General features: G+C 60.7%; 1 protein-coding gene across 1 annotated transcript in view; it reads left to right on the top strand.

Moving 5' to 3' along the window:
* LOC136886197 (zinc finger protein 436) overlaps positions 1-25,260 on the top strand; it is a 171,189-nt gene that overhangs the window by 83,946 nt on the left and 61,983 nt on the right. The window lies entirely within an intron of this gene.

Below are 25,260 nucleotides of genomic sequence, written 5' to 3'. Positions count from 1 at the left end.
ATTGGAGGTCGGGATATCCTTTACAAGAAAACCGTATCTTTTGTTTTCGAAAAATCCACCTAAGTGGGGGGACGGGGTGAAAAGAACTGAAAAACTGGTAGAATTTTTTATGAGGATACTTGTATATTGAAAACTGAAGATGTTACAGACATGGATATTTGTATTTAGAATCTTCAAAAAAATGCCCTGAAGATGGTTTTCCGTGGTTTCCCATATTCACACCAGGCTGTATTTAATTAAGGCCACGGCCGCTTCCTTCCAACTCCTAGGCCTTTCCTCTACATCGTCGCCACAAGCCCTCCTCTGCCAGTACCACGCCCCCGAGATGGTGCACCTCTTACCAGCCCTCCTCTGGTAGTACCGCGCCCCCGAGGAGAGCAGCTCTTACCAGCCCTCCTCTGGTAGTACCACGCCCACGAGATGGTGCAGCTCTTACCAGCCCTCCTCTGGTAGTACCACGCCCACGAGATGGTGCAGCTCTTACCAGCCCTCCTCTGGTAGTACCGCGCCCCCAAGGAGCAGCAGCTCTTACCAGCCCTCCTCTGGTAGTACCACGCCCACGAGATGGTGCAGCTCTTACCAGCCCTCCTCTGGTAGTACCACGCCCACGAGGTGGTGCAGCTCTTACCAGCACTCCTCCGGCAGTACCATTCCCACGAGGTGGTGCAGCTCTTACCAGCCCTCCTCTGGTAGTACCACGCCCACGAGGTGATGCAGCTCTTACCAGCCCTCCTCTGGTAGTACCACGCCCACGAGATGGTGCAGCTCTTACCAGCCCTCCTCTGGTAGTACCATGCCCCCGAGGACATCAGCTCTTACCAGCCCTCCTATGGTAGTACCACGCCCCCGAGGACAGCAGCTCTTACCAGCACTCCTCTGGTAGTACCACGCCCGCGAGGACAGCAGCTCTTACCAGCCCTCCTCTGGTAGTACAACGCCCACGAGGTGGTGCAGCTGTTACCAGCCCTCCTCTGGTAGTACCGCGCCGCCGAGGAGAGCAGCTCTTACCAGCCCTCCTCCGGTAGTACCATTCCCACGAGATGGTGCAGTTCTTACCAGCTCCCTTCTGGGAGTACCACGCTCACGAGATGGTGCAACTCTTACCAGCACTCCACCGGTAGTACCACGCCCACGAGATGGTGCAGCTCTTACCAGCCCTCCTCTGGTAGTACCACGCCCACAAGATGGTGCAGCTCTTACCAGCCCTCCTCTGGTAGTACCACGCCCCCGAGGTGGTGCAGCTCTTAACAGCTCCCTTCTGGTAGTACCACGCTCACGAGATGGTGCAGCTCTTACCAGCACTCCACCGGTAGTACCACGCCCACGAGAAGGTGCAGCTCTTACCAGCCCTCCTCTGGTAGTACCATGCCCACGAGATGGTGCAGCTCTTACCAGCCCAACTCTGGTAGTACCACGCCCCCGAGGACAGCAGCTCTTACCAGCCCTCCTCTGGTAGTACCACGCCCGCGAGGACAGCAGCTCTTACCAGCCCTCCTGTGGTAGTACAACGCCCACGAGGTGGTGCAGCTCTTACCAGCTCTCCTCTGGTAGTACCGCGCCGCCGAGGAGAGCAGCTCTTACCAGCCCTCCTCTGGTAGTACAACGCCCACGAGGTGGTGCAGCTCTTACCAGCCCTACTCTGGTAGTACCACGCCCACGAGATGGTGCAGCTCTTACCAGCCCAACTCTGGTAGTACCACGCCCCCGAGGACATCAGCTCTTACCAGCCCTCCTCTGGTAGTACCACGCCCGCGAGGACAGCAGCTCTTACCAGCCCTCCTGTGGTAGTACAACGCCCACGAGGTGGTGCAGCTCTTACCAGCCCTCCTCTGGTAGTACCGCGCCGCCGAGGAGAGCAGCTCTTAACAGCTCCCTTCTGGTAGTACCACGCTCACGAGATGGTGCAGCTCTTACCAGCACTCCACCGGAAGTACCACGCCCACGAGGTGGTGCAGCTCTTACCAGCCCTCCACAGGTAGTACCACGCCCCCGAGGACAGCAGCTCTTACCAGCCCTCCTCTGGTAGTACCACGCCCACGAGGACAGCAGCTCTTACCAGCCCAACTCTGGTAGTACCGCGCCCCCGAGGAGAGCAGCTCTTACCAGCCCTCCTCTGACAGTACCACGCCCGCGAGGACAGCAGCTCTTACCAGCCCTCCTGTGGTAGTACCACGCCCACGAGATGGTGCAGCTCTTACCAGCCCTCCTCTGACAGTACCACGCCCCCGAGATGGCGTGGCTCTTACAGCCCTCCTCTGGTAGTACCACGCCCCGAGATGGTGCAGCTCTCACCAGCCCTCTTCTGGTAGTAACAACGCCCACGAGATGGTGCAGATCTTAACAGCCCCCTTCTGGTAGTACCACGCCCACGAGATTGTGCATCTCTTACCAGCCCTCCACTGGTAGTACCACGCCCACGAGATGGTGCAGCTCTTACCAGCCCTCCTCTGGTAGTACCATGCCCCCGAGTACAGCAGCTCTTACCAGCCCTCCTCTGGTAGTACCGCGCGCCCGAGGAGAACAGCTCTTACCAGCCCTCCTCTGGTAGTACCACGCCCACGAGATGGTGCACTCTTACCAGCCCTCCTCTGGTAGTACCACGCCCACGAGGTGGTGCAGCTCTTACCAGCACTCCACCGGCAGTACCACGCCCCCGAGGACAGCAGGTCTTACCAGCCTTCCTCTGGTAGTACCACGCCCACGAGATAGTGCAGCTCTCACCAGCCCTCCTCTGACAGTACCACGCCCACGAGATTGTGCAGCTCTTACCAGCCCTCCTCCGGTAGTACCTTGCCCCCGAGGACAGCAGGTCCTACGAGCCCTCCTCTGGTAGTACCACGCCCACGAGATAGTGCAGCTCTCACCAGCCCTCCTCTGACAGTACCACGCCCACGAGATTGTGCAGCTCTTACCAGCCCTCCTCCGGTAGTACCACGCCCCCGAGGACAGCAGGTCCTACGAGCCCTCCTCTGGTAGTACCACGCCCCCGAGATGGTGCAGCTCTTACCAGCCCTCCTCTGGTAGTACCACGCCCACGAGATGGTGCAGCTCTTACCAGCCCTCGTCTGGTAGTACCATGCCCCCGAGGTTATCAGCTCTTACCAGCCCTCCTCTGGTAGTACCACGCCCCCGAGGACAGCAGGTCCTACCAGCCCTCCTCTGGTAGTACCACGCCCACGAGATGGTGCAGCTCTTACCAGCCCTCCTCTGGTAGTACCACGCCCCCGAGATGGTTCAGTTCTTACCAGCCCACTTCTGGTAGTACCACGCCCACGAGATGGTGCAGCTCTTCCCAGCCCTCCTCTGGTAGTACCAACCCCACTAGATGATGCAGCTCTTACCAGCCCTCCTCTGGTAGTACCACGCCCACGAGATGGTGCAGCTCTTACCAGCCCTCCTCTGGTAGTACCACGCCCACGAGATGGTGCAACTCTTACCAGCCCTCCTCTGGTAGTATCACGCCCACGAGATGGTGCAGCTCTTACCAGCCCTCCTCTGGTAGTACCGCGCCCCCAGGGAGAGCAGCTCTTACCAGCCCTCTTCTGGTAGTACCACGCCCACGAGATGCTGCAGCTCTTGCCAGCCCTCCTCTGGTAGTACCACGCCCACGAAGTGGTGCAGCTCTTACCAGCCCTCCTCTGGTAGTACCGCGCCCCCGAGGAGAGCAGCTCTTGCCAGCCCTCCTCTGGTAGTACCACGCCGACGAGATGCTGCAGCTCTTGCCAGCCCTCTTCTGGTAGTACCACGCCCACAAGTTGTTGCAGCTCTTACCAGCCCTCCTCCGGTAGTACCACGCCCACGAGATGGTGCAGCCCATACCAGCCCTCCTCTGGTAGTACCACGCCCCCGAGGACAGCAGGTCCTACGAGCCCTCCTCTGGCAGTACCACGCCCCCGAGATGGTGCAGCTCTTACCAGCCCTCCTCTCGTAGTACCACGCCCACGAGATGGTGCAGCTCTTACCAGCCCACTTCTGGTAGTACCACGCCCACGAGATGGTGCAGCTCTTACCAGCCCTCCTCTGGTAGTACCACGCCCCGGGGGACAGCAGCTCTTACCAGCCCTCCTCTGGTAGTACCACACCCACGAGATGGTGCAGCTCTTTCCAGCCCTCCTCCGGTAGTGCCACGCCCCCGAGATGGTGCAGCTCTTACCAGCCCCCCTCTGGTAGTACCACGCCCACGAGATGGTCCAGCTCTTACCAGCCCTCCTCTGGTAGTTACACGCCCACGAGATATTGCAGCTCTTACCAGCCCCCTTCTGGTAGTACCACGCCCCCGAGGACAGCAGGTCCTACGAGCCCTCCTCTGGTAGTACCACGCGCCCGAGATGGTGCAGCTCTTACCAGCCCTCCTCTGGTAGTACCACGCCCACGAGATGGTGCAGCTCTTACCAGCCATCCTCTGGTAGTAACACGCCCACGAGATGGTGCAGCCCTTACCAGCCCTCCTGTGGTAGTAACACGACCACTAGATTGTGCAGCTCTTACCAGCCCTCCTCTGGTAGTTACACGCCCACGAGGACAGCAGCTCTTGCATGCCCTCCTCTGGTAGTACCACGCCCCCGAGATGGTGCAGTTCTTACCAGCCCACTTCTGGTAGTAACACGCCCCGAGATGGTGCAGCTCTTACCAGCCCTCTTCTGGTAGTACCACGCCCACGAGATGTTGCAGCTCTTACCAGCCCCCTTCTGGTCTTACCACGCCCCCGAGGACAGCAGGTCCTACCAGCCCTCCTCTGGTAGTACCACGCCCCCGAGATGGTGCAGGTCTTACCAGCCCTCCTCTGGTAGTCCCACGCCCACGAGATGGTGCAGCTATTACCAGCCCTCCTCTGGTAGTACCACGCCCCCTAGATGGTGCAGTTCTTTACCAGCCCACTTCTGGTAGTACCACGCCCCGAGATGGTGCAGCTCTCACCAGCCCTCTTCTGGTAGTACCACGCCCACGAGATGGTGCAGATCTTCACAGCCCCCTTCTGGTAGTACCACGCCCACGAGATTGTGCATCTCTTACCAGCCCTCCACTGGTAGTACCGCGCGCCCGAGGAGAACAGCTCTTACCAGCCCTCCTCTGGTAGTACCGCGCGCCGAGGAGAACAGCTCTTACCAGCCCTCCTCTGGTAGTACCACGCCCACGAGATGGTGCAGCTCTTACCAGCCCTCCTCAGGTAGTACCACGCCCACGATTTGATGCAGCTCTTACCAGCACTCCACCGGTAGTACCACGCCCCCGAGGACAGCAGGTCTTACCAGCCTTGCTCTGGTAGTACCACGCCCACGAGATAGTGCAGCTGTCACCAGCCCTCCTCTGACAGTACCACGCCCACGAGATTGTGCAGCTCTTACCAGCCCTCCTCCGGTAGTACCTTGCCCCCGAGGACAGCAGGTCCTACGAGGCCTCCTCTGGTAGTACCACGCCCACGAGATAGTGCAACTCTCACCAGCCCTCCTCTGACAATACCACGCCCACGAGATTGTGCAGCTCTCACCAGCCCTCCTCCGGTAGTACCACGCCTCCGAGGACAGCACGTCCTACGAGCCCTCCTCTGGTAGTACCACGCCCCCGAGATGGTGCAGCTCTTACCAGCCCTCCTCTGGTAGTACCACGCCCACGAGATGGTGCAGCTCTTACCAGCCCTCGTCTGGTAGTACCATGCCCCCGAGGATATCAGCTCTTACCAGCCCTCCTCTGGTAGTACCACGCCCCCGAGGACAGCAGGTCCTACCAGCCCTCCTCTGGTAGTACCACGCCCACGAGATGGTGCAGCTCTTACCAGCCCTCCTCTGGTAGTACCACGCCCCCGAGATGGTTCAGTTCTTACCAGCCCACTTCTGGTAGTACCACGCCCACGAGATGGTGCAGCTCTTCCCAGCCCTCTGGTAGTACCAACCCCACGAGATGGTGCAGCTCTTCCCAGCCCTCCTCTGTTAGTACCACGCCCACGAGATGGTGCAGCTCTTACCAGCCCTCCTCTGGTAGTACCACGCCCACGAGATGGTGCAACTCTTACCAGCCCTCCTCTGGTAGTATCACGCCCACGAGATGGTGCAGCTCTTACCAGCCCTCCTCTGGTAGTACCGCGCCCCCGAGGAGAGCAGCTCCTACCAGCCCTCTTCTGGTAGTACCACGCCCACGAGATGGTGCAGCTCTTGCCAGCCCTCCTCTGGTAGTACCACGCCCACGAGGTGGTGCAGCTCTTACCAGCCCTCCTCTGGTAGTACCGCGCCCCCGAGGAGAGCAGCTCTTGCCAGCCCTCCTCTGGTAGTACCACGCCGACGAGATGCTGCAGCTCTTGCCAGCCCTCTTCTGGTAGTACCACGCCCACAAGTTGTTGCAGCTCTTACCAGCCCTCCTCCGGTAGTACCACGCCCACGAGATGGTGCAGCCCTTACCAGCCCTCCTCTGGTACTACCACGCCCACGAGATGCTGTAGCTCTTGCCAGCCCTCCTCTGGTAGTACCACGCCCACGAGGTGGTGCAGCTCTTACCAGTCCTCCTCTGTTAGTACCGCGCCCCCGAGGAGAGCAGCTCTTACCAGCCCTCCTCTGGTAGTACCACGCCCACAAGTTGTTGCAGCTCTTACCAGCCCTCCTCTGGTAGTACCACGCCCACGAGATGGTGCAGCTCTTGCCAGCCCTCCTCTGGTAGTACCACGCCCACGAGATGCTGCAGCTCTTGCCAGCCCTCCTCTGGTAGTACCACGCCCACAAGATGCTGCAGCTCTTGCCAGCCCTCCCCTGGTAGTACCACGCCCACAAGATGGTGCAGCTCTTGCCAGCCCTCCTCTGGTAGTACCACGCCCACGAGATGCTGTAGCTCTTGCCAGCCCTCCTCTGGTAGTACCACGCCCACGAGGTGGTGCAGCTCTTACCAGCCCTCCTCTGTTAGTACCGCGCCCCCGAGGAGAGCAGCTCTTACCAGCCCTCCTCTGGTAGTACCACGCCCACAAGTTGTTGCAGCTCTTACCAGCCCTCCTCTGGTAGTACCACGCCCACGAGATGGTTCAGTTCTTACCAGCCCACTTCTGGTAGTACCACGCCCACGAGATGGTGCAGCTCTTCCCAGCCCTCCTCTGGTAGTACCACGCCCACGAGATGGTGCAGCTCTTCCCAGCCCTCCTCTGGTAGTACCACGCCCACGAGATGGTGCAGCTCTTGCCAGCCCTCCTCTGGTAGTACCGCGCGCCGAGGAGAACAGCTCTTACCAGCCCTCCTCTGGTAGTACCACGCCCACGAGATGCTGTAGCTCTTACCAGCCCTCCTCTGGTAGTACCACGCCCACGAGGTGGTGCAGCTCTTACCAGCCCTCCTCTGGTAGGACCACGCCCACGAGGTGGTGCAGCTCTTACCAGCCCTCCTCTGGTAGCACCACGCCCACGAGATGCTGTAGCTCTTACGAGCCCTCCTCTGGTAGTTCCACGCCCACGAGATGGTGCAGCTCTTGCCAGCCCTCTTCTGGTAGTACCGCGCTCCCGAGGAGAGCAGCTCTTACCAGCCCTCCACTGGTAGTACCACGCCCACGAGATGGTGCAGCTCTTCCCAGCCCTCCTCTGGTAGTACCACGCCCACGAGATGGTGCAGCTCTTGCCAGCCCTCCTCTGGTAGTACCACGCCCACGAGATGGTGCAGCCCTTACCAGCCCTCGTCTGGTAGTACCACGCCCACGAGATGCTGTAGCTCTTACCAGCCCTCCTCTGGTAGTACCACGCCCACGAGATGGTGCAGCTCTTGCCAGCCCTCCTCTGGTAGTACCACGCCCACGAGATGGTGCAGCTCTTGCCAGCCCTCCTCTGGTAGTACCACGCCCACGAGATGGTGCAGCTCTTACCAGCCCTCCTCTGGTAGTACCAGGCCCTCAAGTAGTTGCAGCTCTTTCCAGCCCTCTTCTGGTAGTACCGCGCCCCCGAGGAGAGCAGCTCTTACCAGCCCTCCTCTGGTAGTACCACGCCCACAAGTTGTTGCAGCTCTTACCAGCCCTCCTGTGGTAGTACCACGCCCCGAGATGGTGCAGCTTTTACCAGCCCTCCTCTGGTAGTACCACGCCCACGAGATTGTGCAGCTCTTACCAGCCCTCCTCCGGTAGTACCACGCCCCCGAGGACAGCAGGTCCTACGAGCCCTCCTCTGGTAGTACCACGCCCCCGAGATGGTGCAGCTCTTACCAGCCCTCCTCTGGTAGTACCACGCCCACGAGATGGTGCAGCTCTTACCAGCCCTCGTCTGGTAGTACCATGCCCCCGAGGTTATCAGCTCTTACCAGCCCTCCTCTGGTAGTACCACGCCCCCGAGGACAGCAGGTCCTACCAGCCCTCCTCTGGTAGTACCACGCCCACGAGATGGTGCAGCTCTTACCAGCCCTCCTCTGGTAGTACCACGCCCCCGAGATGGTTCAGTTCTTACCAGCCCACTTCTGGTAGTACCACGCCCACGAGATGGTGCAGCTCTTCCCAGCCCTCCTCTGGTAGTACCAACCCCACGAGATGATGCAGCTCTTACCAGCCCTCCTCTGGTAGTACCACGCCCACGAGATGGTGCAGCTCTTACCAGCCCTCCTCTGGTAGTACCACGCCCACGAGATGGTGCAACTCTTACCAGCCCTCCTCTGGTAGTATCACGCCCACGAGATGGTGCAGCTCTTACCAGCCCTCCTCTGGTAGTACCGCGCCCCCAGGGAGAGCAGCTCTTACCAGCCCTCTTCTGGTAGTACCACGCCCACGAGATGCTGCAGCTCTTGCCAGCCCTCCTCTGGTAGTACCACGCCCACGAGGTGGTGCAGCTCTTACCAGCCCTCCTCTGGTAGTACCGCGCCCCCGAGGAGAGCAGCTCTTGCCAGCCCTCCTCTGGTAGTACCACGCCGACGAGATGCTGCAGCTCTTGCCAGCCCTCTTCTGGTAGTACCACGCCCACAAGTTGTTGCAGCTCTTACCAGCCCTCCTCCGGTAGTACCACGCCCACGAGATGGTGCAGCCCATACCAGCCCTCCTCTGGTAGTACCACGCCCCCGAGGACAGCAGGTCCTACGAGCCCTCCTCTGGCAGTACCACGCCCCCGAGATGGTGCAGCTCTTACCAGCCCTCCTCTCGTAGTACCACGCCCACGAGATGGTGCAGCTCTTACCAGCCCACTTCTGGTAGTACCACGCCCACGAGATGGTGCAGCTTTTACCAGCCCTCCTCTGGTAGTACCGCGCCCCCGAGGAGAGCAGCTCTCACCAGCCCTCCTCTGACAGTACCACGCGCACGAGATTGTGCAGCTCTTACCAGCCCTCCTCCGGTAGTACCTTGCCCCCGAGGACAGCAGGTCCTACGAGCCCTCCTCTGGTAGTACCACGCCCCCGAGATGGTGCAGCTCTTACCAGCCCTCCTCTGGTAGTACCACGCCCCGGGGGACAGCAGCTCTTACCAGCCCTCCTCTGGTAGTACCACACCCACGAGATGGTGCAGCTCTTTCCAGCCCTCCTCCGTAGTGCCACGCCCCCGAGATGGTGCAGCTCTTACCAGCCCCCCTCTGGTAGTACCACGCCCACGAGATGGTCCAGCTCTTACCAGCCCTCCTCTGGTAGTTACACGCCCACGAGATATTGCAGCTCTTACCAGCCCCCTTCTGGTAGTACCACGCCCCCGAGGACAGCAGGTCCTACGAGCCCTCCTCTGGTAGTACCACGCGCCCGAGATGGTGCAGCTCTTACCAGCCCTCCTCTGGTAGTACCACGCCCACGAGATGGTGCAGCTCTTACCAGCCATCCTCTGGTAGTAACACGCCCACGAGATGGTGCAGCCCTTACCAGCCCTCCTGTGGTAGTAACACGACCACTAGATTGTGCAGCTCTTACCAGCCCTCCTCTGGTAGTTACACGCCCACGAGGACAGCAGCACTTGCATGCCCTCCTCTGGTAGTACCACGCCCCCGAGATGGTGCAGTTCTTACCAGCCCACTTCTGGTAGTAACACGCCCCGAGATGGTGCAGCTCTTACCAGCCCTCTTCTGGTAGTACCACGCCCACGAGATGTTGCAGCTCTTACCAGCCCCCTTCTGGTCTTACCACGCCCCCGAGGACAGCAGGTCCTACCAGCCCTCCTCTGGTAGTACCACGCCCCCGAGATGGTGCAGGTCTTACCAGCCCTCCTCTGGTAGTCCCACGCCCACGAGATGGTGCAGCTATTACCAGCCCTCCTCTGGTAGTACCACGCCCCCGAGATGGTGCAGTTCTTTACCAGCCCACTTCTGGTAGTACCACGCCCCGAGATGGTGCAGCTCTCACCAGCCCTCTTCTGGTAGTACCACGCCCACGAGATGGTGCAGATCTTCACAGCCCCCTTCTGGTAGTACCACGCCCACGAGATTGTGCATCTCTTACCAGCCCTCCACTGGTAGTACCGCGCGCCCGAGGAGAACAGCTCTTACCAGCCCTCCTCTGGTAGTACCGCGCGCCGAGGAGAACAGCTCTTACCAGCCCTCCTCTGGTAGTACCACGCCCACGAGATGGTGCAGCTCTTACCAGCCCTCCTCAGGTAGTACCACGCCCACGATTTGGTGCAGCTCTTACCAGCACTCCACCGGTAGTACCACGCCCCCGAGGACAGCAGGTCTTACCAGCCTTGCTCTGGTAGTACCACGCCCACGAGATAGTGCAGCTCTCACCAGCCCTCCTCTGACAGTACCACGCCCACGAGATTGTGCAGCTCTTACCAGCCCTCCTCCGGTAGTACCTTGCCCCCGAGGACAGCAGGTCCTACGAGGCCTCCTCTGGTAGTACCACGCCCACGAGATAGTGCAACTCTCACCAGCCCTCCTCTGACAATACCACGCCCACGAGATTGTGCAGCTCTCACCAGCCCTCCTCCGGTAGTACCACGCCTCCGAGGACAGCACGTCCTACGAGCCCTCCTCTGGTAGTACCACGCCCCCGAGATGGTGCAGCTCTTACCAGCCCTCCTCTGGTAGTACCACGCCCACGAGATGGTGCAGCTCTTACCAGCCCTCGTCTGGTAGTACCATGCCCCCGAGGATATCAGCTCTTACCAGCCCTCCTCTGGTAGTACCACGCCCCCGAGGACAGCAGGTCCTACCAGCCCTCCTCTGGTAGTACCACGCCCACGAGATGGTGCAGCTCTTACCAGCCCTCCTCTGGTAGTACCACGCCCCCGAGATGGTTCAGTTCTTACCAGCCCACTTCTGGTAGTACCACGCCCACGAGATGGTGCAGCTCTTCCCAGCCCTCTGGTAGTACCAACCCCACGAGATGGTGCAGCTCTTCCCAGCCCTCCTCTGGTAGTACCACGCCCACGAGATGGTGCAGCTCTTACCAGCCCTCCTCTGGTAGTACCACGCCCACGAGATGGTGCAACTCTTACCAGCCCTCCTCTGGTAGTATCACGCCCACGAGATGGTGCAGCTCTTACCAGCCCTCCTCTGGTAGTACCGCGCCCCCGAGGAGAGCAGCTCCTACCAGCCCTCTTCTGGTAGTACCACGCCCACGAGATGGTGCAGCTCTTGCCAGCCCTCCTCTGGTAGTACCACGCCCACGAGGTGGTGCAGCTCTTACCAGCCCTCCTCTGGTAGTACCGCGCCCCCGAGGAGAGCAGCTCTTGCCAGCCCTCCTCTGGTAGTACCACGCCGACGAGATGCTGCAGCTCTTGCCAGCCCTCTTCTGGTAGTACCACGCCCACAAGTTGTTGCAGCTCTTACCAGCCCTCCTCCGGTAGTACCACGCCCACGAGATGGTGCAGCCCTTACCAGCCCTCCTCTGGTACTACCACGCCCACGAGATGCTGTAGCTCTTGCCAGCCCTCCTCTGGTAGTACCACGCCCACGAGGTGGTGCAGCTCTTACCAGTCCTCCTCTGTTAGTACCGCGCCCCCGAGGAGAGCAGCTCTTACCAGCCCTCCTCTGGTAGTACCACGCCCACAAGTTGTTGCAGCTCTTACCAGCCCTCCTCTGGTAGTACCACGCCCACGAGATGGTGCAGCTCTTGCCAGCCCTCCTCTGGTAGTACCACGCCCACGAGATGCTGCAGCTCTTGCCAGCCCTCCTCTGGTAGTACCACGCCCACAAGATGCTGCAGCTCTTGCCAGCCCTCCCCTGGTAGTACCACGCCCACAAGATGGTGCAGCTCTTGCCAGCCCTCCTCTGGTAGTACCACGCCCACGAGATGCTGTAGCTCTTGCCAGCCCTCCTCTGGTAGTACCACGCCCACGAGGTGGTGCAGCTCTTACCAGCCCTCCTCTGTTAGTACCGCGCCCCCGAGGAGAGCAGCTCTTACCAGCCCTCCTCTGGTAGTACCACGCCCACAAGTTGTTGCAGCTCATACCAGCCCTCCTCTGGTAGTACCACGCCCACGAGATGGTTCAGTTCTTACCAGCCCACTTCTGGTAGTACCACGCCCACGAGATGGTGCAGCTCTTCCCAGCCCTCCTCTGGTAGTACCACGCCCACGAGATGGTGCAGCTCTTCCCAGCCCTCCTCTGGTAGTACCACGCCCACGAGATGGTGCAGCTCTTGCCAGCCCTCCTCTGGTAGTACCGCGCGCCGAGGAGAACAGCTCTTACCAGCCCTCCTCTGGTAGTACCACGCCCACGAGATGCTGTAGCTCTTACCAGCCCTCCTCTGGTAGTACCACGCCCACGAGGTGGTGCAGCTCTTACCAGCCCTCCTCTGGTAGGACCACGCCCACGAGGTGGTGCAGCTCTTACCAGCCCTCCTCTGGTAGCACCACGCCCACGAGATGCTGTAGCTCTTACGAGCCCTCCTCTGGTAGTTCCACGCCCACGAGATGGTGCAGCTCTTGCCAGCCCTCTTCTGGTAGTACCGCGCTCCCGAGGAGAGCAGCTCTTACCAGCCCTCCACTGGTAGTACCACGCCCACGAGATGGTGCAGCTCTTCCCAGCCCTCCTCTGGTAGTACCACGCCCACGAGATGGTGCAGCTCTTGCCAGCCCTCCTCTGGTAGTACCACGCCCACGAGATGGTGCAGCCCTTACCAGCCCTCGTCTGGTAGTACCACGCCCACGAGATGCTGTAGCTCTTACCAGCCCTCCTCTGGTAGTACCACGCCCACGAGATGGTGCAGCTCTTGCCAGCCCTCCTCTGGTAGTACCACGCCCACGAGATGGTGCAGCTCTTGCCAGCCCTCCTCTGGTAGTACCACGCCCACGAGATGGTGCAGCTCTTACCAGCCCTCCTCTGGTAGTACCAGGCCCTCAAGTAGTTGCAGCTCTTTCCAGCCCTCTTCTGGTAGTACCGCGCCCCCGAGGAGAGCAGCTCTTACCAGCCCTCCTCTGGTAGTACCACGCCCACAAGTTGTTGCAGCTCTTACCAGCCCTCCTGTGGTAGTACCACGCCCCGAGATGGTGCAGCTTTTACCAGCCCTCCTCTGGTAGTACCCCGCCCACGAGATGGTGCAGCTCTTACCAGCCCTCCTCCGGTAGTACCACGCCCACGAGATGGTTCAGTTCTTACCAGCCCTCCTCCGGTAGTACCACGCCCACGAGATGGTTCAGTTCTTACCAGCCCACTTCTGGTAGTACCACGCCCACGAGATGGTGCAGCTCTTCCCAGCCCTCCTCTGGTAGTACCACGCCCACGAGATGGTCCAGCTCTTACCAGCCCTCCTCTGGTAGTACCACGCCCACGAGATTGTGCAGCTCTTGCCAGCCCTCCTCTGCTAGTACCGCGCGCCCGAGGAGAACAGCTCTTACCAGCCCTCCTCTGGTAGTACCACGCCCACGAGATGCTGTAGCTCTTACCAGCCCTCCTCTGGTAGTACCACGCCCACGAGGTGGTGCAGCTCTTACCAGCCCTCCTCTGGTAGTACCACGCCCACGAGATGGTGCAGCTCTGCCCAGCCCTCCTCTGGTAGTACCACGCCCACAAGTTGTTGCAGCTCTTACCAGCCCTCGAGTGGTAGTACCACGCCCCGAGATGGTTCAGCTCTTACCAGCCCTCCTCTGGTAGTACCACGCCCACGAAATGGTTCAGTTCTTACCAGCCCACTTCTGGTAGTACCACGCCCACGAGATTGTGCAGCTCTTCCCAGCCCTCCTCTGGTAGTACCACGCCCACGAGATGGTGCAGCTCTTACCAGCCCTCCTCCGGTAGTACCGCGCCCACGAGATGGTGCAGCTCTGCCCAGCCCTCCTCCGGTAGTACCACGCCCACAAGTTGTTGCAGCTCTTACCAGCCCACTTATGGTAGTACCACGCCCGCGAGGTGGTGCAGCTCTTCCCAGCCCTCCTCTGGTAGTACCACGCCCACGAGATGGTGCAGCTCTTACCAGCCCTCCTCTGGTAGTACCACGCCCACGAGATGGTGCAGCTCTTACCAGCCCTCCTCTGGTAGTACCACGCCCACGAGATGGTTCAGTTCTTACCAGCCCACTTCTGGTAGTACCACGCCCACGAGATGGTGCAGCTCTTCCCAGCCCTCCTCTGGTAGTACCACGCCCACGAGATGGTGCAGCTCTTCCCAGCCCTCCTCTGGTAGTACCACGCCCACGAGATGGTGCAGCTCTTGCCAGCCCTCCTCTGGTAGTACCGCGCGCCCGAGGAGAACAGCTCTTACCAGCCCTCCTCTGGTAGTACCACGCCCACGAGGTGGTGCAGCTCTTAACAGCCCTCCTCTGGTAGGACCACGCCCACGAGGTGGTGCAGCTCTTACCAGCCCTCCTCTGGTAGTACCACGCCCACGAGATGGTGCAGCTCTTACCAGCCCTCCTCTGGTAGTACCACGCCCACGAGATGCTGCAGCTCTTACCAGCCCTCCTCGGGTAGTACCACGCCCACGAGGTGGTGCATTTCTTACCAGCCCTCCTCTGGTAGGACCACGCCCACGAGGTGGTGCAGCTCTTACCAGCCCTCCTCTGGTAGTACCACGCCCACGAGATGGTGCAGCTCTTACCAGCCCTCCTCTGGTAGTACCACGCCCACGAGGTGGTGCAGCTCTTACCAGCTCTCCTCTGGTAGTACCACGCCCACGAGATGGTGCAGCTCTTACCAGCCCTCCTCTGGTAGTACCACGCCCACGAGGTGGTGCAGCTCTTACCAGCTCTCCTCTGGTAGTACCACGCCCACGAGATGGTGCAGCTCTTACCAGCCCTCCTCTGGTAGTACCACGCCCACGAGGTGGTGCAGCTCTTACCAGCTCTCCTCTGGTAGTACCACGCCCACGAGGTGGTGCAGCTCTTACCAGCTCTCCTCTGGTAGTACCACGCCCACGAGATGGTGCAGCTCTTACCAGCCCTCCTCTGGTAGTACCACGCCCACGAGGTGGTGCAGCTCTTACCAGCCCTCCTCTGGTAGTACCACGCCCACGAGGTGGTGCAGCTCTTACCAGCTCTCCTCTGGTAGTACCACGCCCACGAGATGGTGCAGCTCTTACCAGCCCTCCTCTGGTAGTACCACGCCCACGAGGTGGTGCAGCTCTTACCAGCTCTCCTCTGGTAGTACCACGCCCACGAGATGGTGCAGCTCTTACCAGCCCTCCTCTGGTAGTACCACGCCCACGAGGTGGTGCAGCTCTTACCAGCTCTCCTCTGGTAGTACCACGCCCACGAGGTGGTGCAGCTCTTACCAGCCCTCCTCTGGTAGTACCACGCCCACGAGATGGTGCAGCTCTTACCAGCTCTCCTCTGGTAGTACCACGCCCACGAGATGGTGCAGCTCTTACCAGCCCTCCTCTGGTAGTACCACGCCCACGAGTTGGTGCAGCTCTTACCAGCCCTCCTCTGGTAGTACCACGCCCACGAGATGGTGCAGCTCTTACCAGCCCTCCTCTGGTAGTACCACGCCCACGACGTGGTTCAGTTCTTACCAGCCCACTTCTGGTAGTACCACGCCCACGAGGTGGTGCAGCTCTTACCAGCCCTCCTCTGGTAGTACCACGCCCACGAGATGGTGCAGCTCTTACCAGCCCTCTTCTGGTAGTACCACGCCCACGAGGTGGTGCAGCTCTTACCAGCCCTCCTCTGGTAGTACCACGCCCACGAGATGGTGCAGCTCTTACCAGCCCTCCTCTGGTAGTACCACGCCCACGAGATGGTGCAGCTCTTACCAGCCTTCCTCTGGTAGTACCACGCCCACGAGATGGTTCAGTTCTTACCAGCCCACTTCTGGTAGTACCACGCCCACGAGATGGTGCAGCTCTTCCCAGCCCTCCTCTGGTAGTACCACGCCCACGAGATGGTGCAGCTCTTCCCAGCCCTCCTCTGGTAGTACCACGCCCACGAGATGGTGCAGCTCTTGCCAGCCCTCCTCTGGTAGTACCGCGCGCCCGAGGAGGACAGCTCTTACCAGCCCTCCTCTGGTAGTACCACGCCCACGAGGTGGTGCAGCTCTTAACAGCCCTCCTCTGGTAGGACCACGCCCACGAGGTGGTGCAGCTCTTACCAGCCCTCCTCTGGTAGTACCACGCCCACGAGATGGTGCAGCTCTTACCAGCCCTCCTCTGGTAGTACCGCGCGCCCGAGGAGAACAGCTCTTACCAGCCCTCCTCTGGTAGTACCACGCCCACGAGGTGGTGCAGCTCTTAACAGCCCTCCTCTGGTAGGACCACGCCCACGAGGTGGTGCAGCTCTTACCAGCCCTCCTCTGGTAGTACCACGCCCACGAGATGGTGCAGCTCTTAACAGCCCTCCTCTGGTAGTACCACGCCCACGAGATGCTGCAGCTCTTACCAGCCCTCCTCGGGTAGTACCACGCCCACGAGGTGGTGCATTTCTTACCAGCCCTCCTCTGGTAGGACCACGCCCACGAGGTGGTGCAGCTCTTACCAGCCCTCCTCTGGTAGTACCACGCCCACGAGATGGTGCAGCTCTTACCAGCCCTCCTCTGGTAGTACCACGCCCACGAGGTGGTGCAGCTCTTACCAGCTCTCCTCTGGTAGTACCACGCCCACGAGATGGTGCAGCTCTTACCAGCCCTCCTCTGGTAGTACCACGCCCACGAGGTGGTGCAGCTCTTACCAGCTCTCCTCTGGTAGTACCACGCCCACGAGATGGTGCAGCTCTTACCAGCCCTCCTCTGGTAGTACCACGCCCACGAGGTGGTGCAGCTCTTACCAGCTCTCCTCTGGTAGTACCACGCCCACGAGGTGGTGCAGCTCTTACCAGCTCTCCTCTGGTAGTACCACGCCCACGAGATGGTGCAGCTCTTACCAGCCCTCCTCTGGTAGTACCACGCCCACGAGGTGGTGCAGCTCTTACCAGCCCTCCTCTGGTAGTACCACGCCCACGAGGTGGTGCAGCTCTTACCAGCTCTCCTCTGGTAGTACCACGCCCACGAGATGGTGCAGCTCTTACCAGCCCTCCTCTGGTAGTACCACGCCCACGAGGTGGTGCAGCTCTTACCAGCTCTCCTCTGGTAGTACCACGCCCACGAGATGGTGCAGCTCTTACCAGCCCTCCTCTGGTAGTACCACGCCCACGAGGTGGTGCAGCTCTTACCAGCTCTCCTCTGGTAGTACCACGCCCACGAGGTGGTGCAGCTCTTACCAGCCCTCCTCTGGTAGTACCACGCCCACGAGATGGTGCAGCTCTTACCAGCTCTCCTCTGGTAGTACCACGCCCACGAGATGGTGCAGCTCTTACCAGCCCTCCTCTGGTAGTACCACGCCCACGAGGTGGTGCAGCTCTTACCAGCTCTCCTCTGGTAGTACCACGCCCACGAGATGGTGCAGCTCTTACCAGCCCTCCTCTGGTAGTACCACGCCCACGAGATGGTGCAGCTCTTACCAGCCCTCCTCTGGTAGTACCACGCCCACGAGATGGTTCAGTTCTTACCAGCCCACTTCTGGTAGTACCACGCCCACGAGATGGTGGAGCTCTTACCAGCCCTCCTCTGGTAGTACCACGCCCACGAGGTGGTGCAGCTCTTACCAGCTCTCCTCTGGTAGTACCACGCCCACGAGGTGGTGCAGCTCTTACCAGCTCTCCTCTGGTAGTACCACGCCCACGAGATAGTGCAGCTCTCACCAGCCCTCCTCTGACAGTACCACGCCCACGAGATTGTGCAGCTCTTACCAGCCCTCCTCCGGTAGTACCACGCCCCCGAGGACAGCAGGTCCTACGAGCCCTCCACTGGTAGTACCACGCCCCCGAGATGGTGCAGCTCTTACCAGCCCTCCTCTGGTAGTACCACGCCCACGAGATGGTGCAGCTCTTACCAGCCCTCGTCTGGTAGTACCATGCCCCCGAGGTTATCAGCTCTTACCAGCCCTCCTCTGGTAGTACCACGCCCCCGAGGACAGCAGGTCCTACCAGCCCTCCTCTGGTAGTACCACGCCCACGAGATGGTGCAGCTCTTACCAGCCCTCCTCTGGTAGTACCACGCCCCCGAGATGGTTCAATTCTTACCAGCCCACTTCTGGTAGTACCACGCCCACGAGATGGTGCAGCTCTTCCCAGCCCTCCTCTGGTAGTACCAACCCCACGAGATGATGCAGCTCTTACCAGCCCTCCTCTGGTAGTACCACGCCCACGAGATGGTGCAGCTCTTACCAGCCCTCCTCTGGTAGTACCACGCCCACGAGATGGTGCAACTCTTACCAGCCCTCCTCTGGTAGTATCACGCCCACGAGATGGTGCAGCTCTTACCAGCCCTCCTCTGGTAGTACCGCGCCCCCAGGGAGAGCAGCTCTTACCAGCCCTCTTCTGGTAGTACTACGCCCACGAGATGCTGCAGCTCTTGCCAGCCCTCCTCTGGTAGTACCACGCCCACGAGGTGGTGCAGCTCTTACCAGCCCTCCTCTGGTAGTACCGCGCCCCCGAGGAGAGCAGCTCTTGCCAGCCCTCCTCTGGTAGTACCACGCCGACGAGATGCTGCAGCTCTTGCCAGCCCTCTTCTGGTAGTACCACGCCCACAAGTTGTTGCAGCTCTTACCAGCCCTCCTCCGGTAGTACCACGCCCACGAGATGGTGCAGCCCATACCAGCCCTCCTCTGGTAGTACCACGCCCCCGAGGACAGCAGGTCCTACGAGCCCTCCTCTGGCAGTACCACGCCCCCGAGATGGTGCAGCTCTTACCAGCCCTCCTCTCGTAGTACCACGCCCACGAGATGGTGCAGCTCTTACCAGCCCACTTCTGGTAGTACCACGCCCACGAGATGGTGCAGCTCTTACCAGCCCTCCTCTGGTAGTACCGCGCCCCCGAGGAGAGCAGCTCTCACCAGCCCTCCTCTGACAGTACCACGCGCACGAGATTGTGCAGCTCTTACCAGCCCTCCTCCGGTAGTACCTTGCCCCCGAGGACAGCAGGTCCTACGAGCCCTCCTCTGGTAGTACCACGCCCCCGAGATGGTGCAGCTCTTACCAGCCCTCCTCTGGTAGTACCACGCCCCGGGGGACAGCAGCTCTTACCAGCCCTCCTCTGGTAGTACCACACCCACGAGATGGTGCAGCTCTTTCCAGCCCTCCTCCGGTAGTGCCACGCCCCCGAGATGGTGCAGCTCTTACCAGCCCCCCTCTGGTAGTACCACGCCCACGAGATGGTCCAGCTCTTACCAGCCCTCCTCTGGTAGTTACACGCCCACGAGATATTGCAGCTCTTACCAGCCCCCTTCTGGTAGTACCACGCCCCCGAGGACAGCAGGTCCTACGAGCCCTCCTCTGGTAGTACCACGCGCCCGAGATGGTGCAGCTCTTACCAGCCCTCCTCTGGTAGTACCACGCCCACGAGATGGTGCAGCTCTTACCAGCCATCCTCTGGTAGTAACACGCCCACGAGATGGTGCAGCCCTTACCAGCCCTCCTGTGGTTCTAACACGACCACTAGATTGTGCAGCTCTTACCAGCCCTCCTCTGGTAGTTACACGCCCACGAGGACAGCAGCTCTTGCATGCCCTCCTCTGGTAGTACCACGCCCCCGAGATGGTGCAGTTCTTACCAGCCCACTTCTGGTAGTAACACGCCCCGAGATGGTGCAGCTCTTACCAGCCCTCTTCTGGTAGTACCACGCCCACGAGATGTTGCAGCTCTTACCAGCCCCCTTCTGGTCTTACCACGCCCCCGAGGACAGCAGGTCCTACCAGCCCTCCTCTGGTAGTACCACGCCCCCGAGATGGTGCAGGTCTTACCAGCCCTCCTCTGGTAGTCCCACGCCCACGAGATGGTGCAGCTATTACCAGCCCTCCTCTGGTAGTACCACGCCCCCGAGATGGTGCAGTTCTTTACCAGCCCACTTCTGGTAGTACCACGCCCCGAGATGGTGCAGCTCTCACCAGCCCTCTTCTGGTAGTACCACGCCCACGAGATGGTGCAGATCTTCACAGCCCCCTTCTGGTAGTACCACGCCCACGAGATTGTGCATCTCTTACCAGCCCTCCACTGGTAGTACCGCGCGCCCGAGGAGAACAGCTCTTACCAGCCCTCCTCTGGTAGTACCGCGCGCCGAGGAGAACAGCTCTTACCAGCCCTCCTCTGGTAGTACCACGCCCACGAGATGGTGCAGCTCTTACCAGCCCTCCTCAGGTAGTACCACGCCCACGATTTGGTGCAGCTCTTACCAGCACTCCACCGGTAGTACCACGCCCCCGAGGACAGCAGGTCTTACCAGCCTTGCTCTGGTAGTACCACGCCCACGAGATAGTGCAGCTCTCACCAGCCCTCCTCTGACAGTACCACGCCCACGAGATTGTGCAGCTCTTACCAGCCCTCCTCCGGTAGTACCTTGCCCCCGAGGACAGCAGGTCCTACGAGGCCTCCTCTGGTAGTACCACGCCCACGAGATAGTGCAACTCTCACCAGCCCTCCTCTGACAATACCACGCCCACGAGATTGTGCAGCTCTCACCAGCCCTCCTCCGGTAGTACCACGCCTCCGAGGACAGCACGTCCTACGAGCCCTCCTCTGGTAGTACCACGCCCCCGAGATGGTGCAGCTCTTACCAGCCCTCCTCTGGTAGTACCACGCCCACGAGATGGTGCAGCTCTTACCAGCCCTCGTCTGGTAGTACCATGCCCCCGAGGATATCAGCTCTTACCAGCCCTCCTCTGGTAGTACCACGCCCCCGAGGACAGCAGGTCCTACCAGCCCTCCTCTGGTAGTACCACGCCCACGAGATGGTGCAGCTCTTACCAGCCCTCCTCTGGTAGTACCACGCCCCCGAGATGGTTCAGTTCTTACCAGCCCACTTCTGGTAGTACCACGCCCACGAGATGGTGCAGCTCTTCCCAGCCCTCTGGTAGTACCAACCCCACGAGATGGTGCAGCTCTTCCCAGCCCTCCTCTGGTAGTACCACGCCCACGAGATGGTGCAGCTCTTACCAGCCCTCCTCTGGTAGTACCACGCCCACGAGATGGTGCAACTCTTACCAGCCCTCCTCTGGTAGTATCACGCCCACGAGATGGTGCAGCTCTTACCAGCCCTCCTCTGGTAGTACCGCGCCCCCGAGGAGAGCAGCTCCTACCAGCCCTCTTCTGGTAGTACCACGCCCACGAGATGGTGCAGCTCTTGCCAGCCCTCCTCTGGTAGTACCACGCCCACGAGGTGGTGCAGCTCTTACCAGCCCTCCTCTGGTAGTACCGCGCCCCCGAGGAGAGCAGCTCTTGCCAGCCCTCCTCTGGTAGTACCCCGCCGACGAGATGCTGCAGCTCTTGCCAGCCCTCTTCTGGTAGTACCACGCCCACAAGTTGTTGCAGCTCTTACCAGCCCTCCTCCGGTAGTACCACGCCCACGAGATGGTGCAGCCCTTACCAGCCCTCCTCTGGTACTACCACGCCCACGAGATGCTGTAGCTCTTGCCAGCCCTCCTCTGGTAGTACCACGCCCACGAGGTGGTGCAGCTCTTACCAGTCCTCCTCTGTTAGTACCGCGCCCCCGAGGAGAGCAGCTCTTACCAGCCCTCCTCTGGTAGTACCACGCCCACAAGTTGTTGCAGCTCTTACCAGCCCTCCTCTGGTAGTACCACGCCCACGAGATGGTGCAGCTCTTGCCAGCCCTCCTCTGGTAGTACCACGCCCACGAGATGCTGCAGCTCTTGCCAGCCCTCCTCTGGTAGTACCACGCCCACAAGATGCTGCAGCTCTTGCCAGCCCTCCCCTGGTAGTACCACGCCCACAAGATGGTGCAGCTCTTGCCAGCCCTCCTCTGGTAGTACCACGCCCACGAGATGCTGTAGCTCTTGCCAGCCCTCCTCTGGTAGTACCACGCCCACGAGGTGGTGCAGCTCTTACCAGCCCTCCTCTGTTAGTACCGCGCCCCCGAGGAGAGCAGCTCTTACCAGCCCTCCTCTGGTAGTACCACGCCCACAAGTTGTTGCAGCTCTTACCAGCCCTCCTCTGGTAGTACCATGCCCACGAGATGGTTCAGTTCTTACCAGCCCACTTCTGGTAGTACCACGCCCACGAGATGGTGCAGCTCTTCCCAGCCCTCCTCTGGTAGTACCACGCCCACGAGATGGTGCAGCTCTTCCCAGCCCTCCTCTGGTAGTACCACGCCCACGAGATGGTGCAGCTCTTGCCAGCCCTCCTCTGGTAGTACCGCGCGCCGAGGAGAACAGCTCTTACCAGCCCTCCTCTGGTAGTACCACGCCCACGAGATGCTGTAGCTCTTACCAGCCCTCCTCTGGTAGTACCACGCCCACGAGGTGGTGCAGCTCTTACCAGCCCTCCTCTGGTAGGACCACGCCCACGAGGTGGTGCAGCTCTTACCAGCCCTCCTCTGGTAGCACCACGCCCACGAGATGCTGTAGCTCTTACGAGCCCTCCTCTGGTAGTTCCACGCCCACGAGATGGTGCAGCTCTTGCCAGCCCTCTTCTGGTAGTACCGCGCTCCCGAGGAGAGCAGCTCTTACCAGCCCTCCACTGGTAGTACCACGCCCACGAGATGGTGCAGCTCTTCCCAGCCCTCCTCTGGTAGTACCACGCCCACGAGATGGTGCAGCTCTTGCCAGCCCTCCTCTGGTAGTACCACGCCCACGAGATGGTGCAGCCCTTACCAGCCCTCGTCTGGTAGTACCACGCCCACGAGATGCTGTAGCTCTTACCAGCCCTCCTCTGGTAGTACCACGCCCACGAGATGGTGCAGCTCTTGCCAGCCCTCCTCTGGTAGTACCACGCCCACGAGATGGTGCAGCTCTTGCCAGCCCTCCTCTGGTAGTACCACGCCCACGAGATGGTGCAGCTCTTACCAGCCCTCCTCTGGTAGTACCAGGCCCTCAAGTAGTTGCAGCTCTTTCCAGCCCTCTTCTGGTAGTACCGCGCCCCCGAGGAGAGCAGCTCTTACCAGCCCTCCTCTGGTAGTACCACGCCCACAAGTTGTTGCAGCTCTTACCAGCCCTCCTGTGGTAGTACCACGCCCCGAGATGGTGCAGCTTTTACCAGCCCTCCTCTGGTAGTACCACGCCCACGAGATGGTGCAGCTCTTTCCAGCCCTCCTCTGGTAGTAGCACGCCCACGAAATGGTTCAGTTCTTACCAGCCCACTTCTGGTAGTACCGCGCCCACGAGATTGTGCAGCTCTTCCCAGCCCTCCTCTGGTAGTACCACGCCCACGAGATGGTGCAGCTCTTACCAGCCCTCCTCCGGTAGTACCACGCCCACGAGATGGTTCAGTTCTTACCAGCCCTCCTCCGGTAGTACCACGCCCACGAGATGGTTCAGTTCTTACCAGCCCACTTCTGGTAGTACCACGCCCACGAGATGGTGCAGCTCTTCCCAGCCCTCCTCTGGTAGTACCACGCCCACGAGATGGTGCAGCTCTTACCAGCCCTCCTCTGGTAGTACCACGCCCACGAGATGGTGCAGCTCTTGCCAGCCCTCCTCTGCTAGTACCGCGCGCCCGAGGAGAACAGCTCTTACCAGCCCTCCTCTGGTAGTACCTCGCCCACGAGATGCTGTAGCTCTTACCAGCCCTCCTCTGGTAGTACCACGCCCACGAGGTGGTGCAGCTCTTACCAGCCCTCCTCTGGTAGTACCACGCCCACGAGATGGTGCAGCTCTGCCCAGCCCTCCTCTGGTAGTACCACGCCCACAAGTTGTTGCAGCTCTTACCAGCCCTCGAGTGGTAGTACCAAGCCCCGAGATGGTTCAGCTCTTACCAGCCCTCCTCTGGTAGTACCACGCCCACGAAATGGTTCAGTTCTTACCAGCCCACTTCTGGTAGTACCACGCCCACGAGATTGTGCAGCTCTTCCCAGCCCTCCTCTGGTAGTACCACGCCCACGAGATGGTGCAGCTCTTACCAGCCCTCCTCCGGTAGTACCGCGCCCACGAGATGGTGCAGCTCTGCCCAGCCCTCCTCCGGTAGTACCACGCCCACAAGTTGTTGCAGCTCTTACCAGCCCACTTATGGTAGTACCACGCCCGCGAGGTGGTGCAGCTCTTCCCAGCCCTCCTCTGGTAGTACCACGCCCACGAGATGGTGCAGCTCTTACCAGCCCTCCTCTGGTAGTACCACGCCCACGAGATGGTGCAGCTCTTACCAGCCCTCCTCTGGTAGTACCACGCCCACGAGATGGTTCAGTTCTTACCAGCCCACTTCTGGTAGTACCACGCCCACGAGATGGTGCAGCTCTTCCCAGCCCTCCTCTGGTAGTACCACGCCCACGAGATGGTGCAGCTCTTCCCAGCCCTCCTCTGGTAGTACCACGCCCACGAGATGGTGCAGCTCTTGCCAGCCCTCCTCTGGTAGTACCGCGCGCCTGAGGAGAACAGCTCTTACCAGCCCTCCTCTGGTAGTACCACGCCCACGAGGTGGTGCAGCTCTTAACAGCCCTCCTCTGGTAGGACCACGCCCACGAGGTGGTGCAGCTCTTACCAGCCCTCCTCTGGTAGTACCACGCCCACGAGATGGTGCAGCTCTTACCAGCCCTCCTCTGGTAGTACCACGCCCACGAGATGCTGCAGCTCTTACCAGCCCTCCTCGGGTAGTACCACGCCCACGAGGTGGTGCATTTCTTACCAGCCCTCCTCTGGTAGGACCACGCCCACGAGGTGGTGCAGCTCTTACCAGCCCTCCTCTGGTAGTACCACGCCCACGAGATGGTGCAGCTCTTACCAGCCCTCCTCTGGTAGTACCACGCCCACGAGGTGGTGCAGCTCTTACCAGCTCTCCTCTGGTAGTACCACGCCCACGAGATGGTGCAGCTCTTACCAGCCCTCCTCTGGTAGTACCACGCCCACGAGGTGGTGCAGCTCTTACCAGCTCTCCTCTGGTAGTACCACGCCCACGAGGTGGTGCAGCTCTTACCAGCTCTCCTCTGGTAGTACCACGCCCACGAGATGGTGCAGCTCTTACCAGCCCTCCTCTGGTAGTACCACGCCCACGAGGTGGTG

This window comes from Anabrus simplex, chromosome X (assembly GCF_040414725.1).
Source record: "Anabrus simplex isolate iqAnaSimp1 chromosome X, ASM4041472v1, whole genome shotgun sequence".
NCBI lineage: Eukaryota > Metazoa > Arthropoda > Insecta > Orthoptera > Tettigoniidae > Anabrus > Anabrus simplex.
The sequence above is the reverse complement of the archived record's forward strand: the minus strand, read 5'-3'. Positions and strand labels throughout refer to the sequence as shown.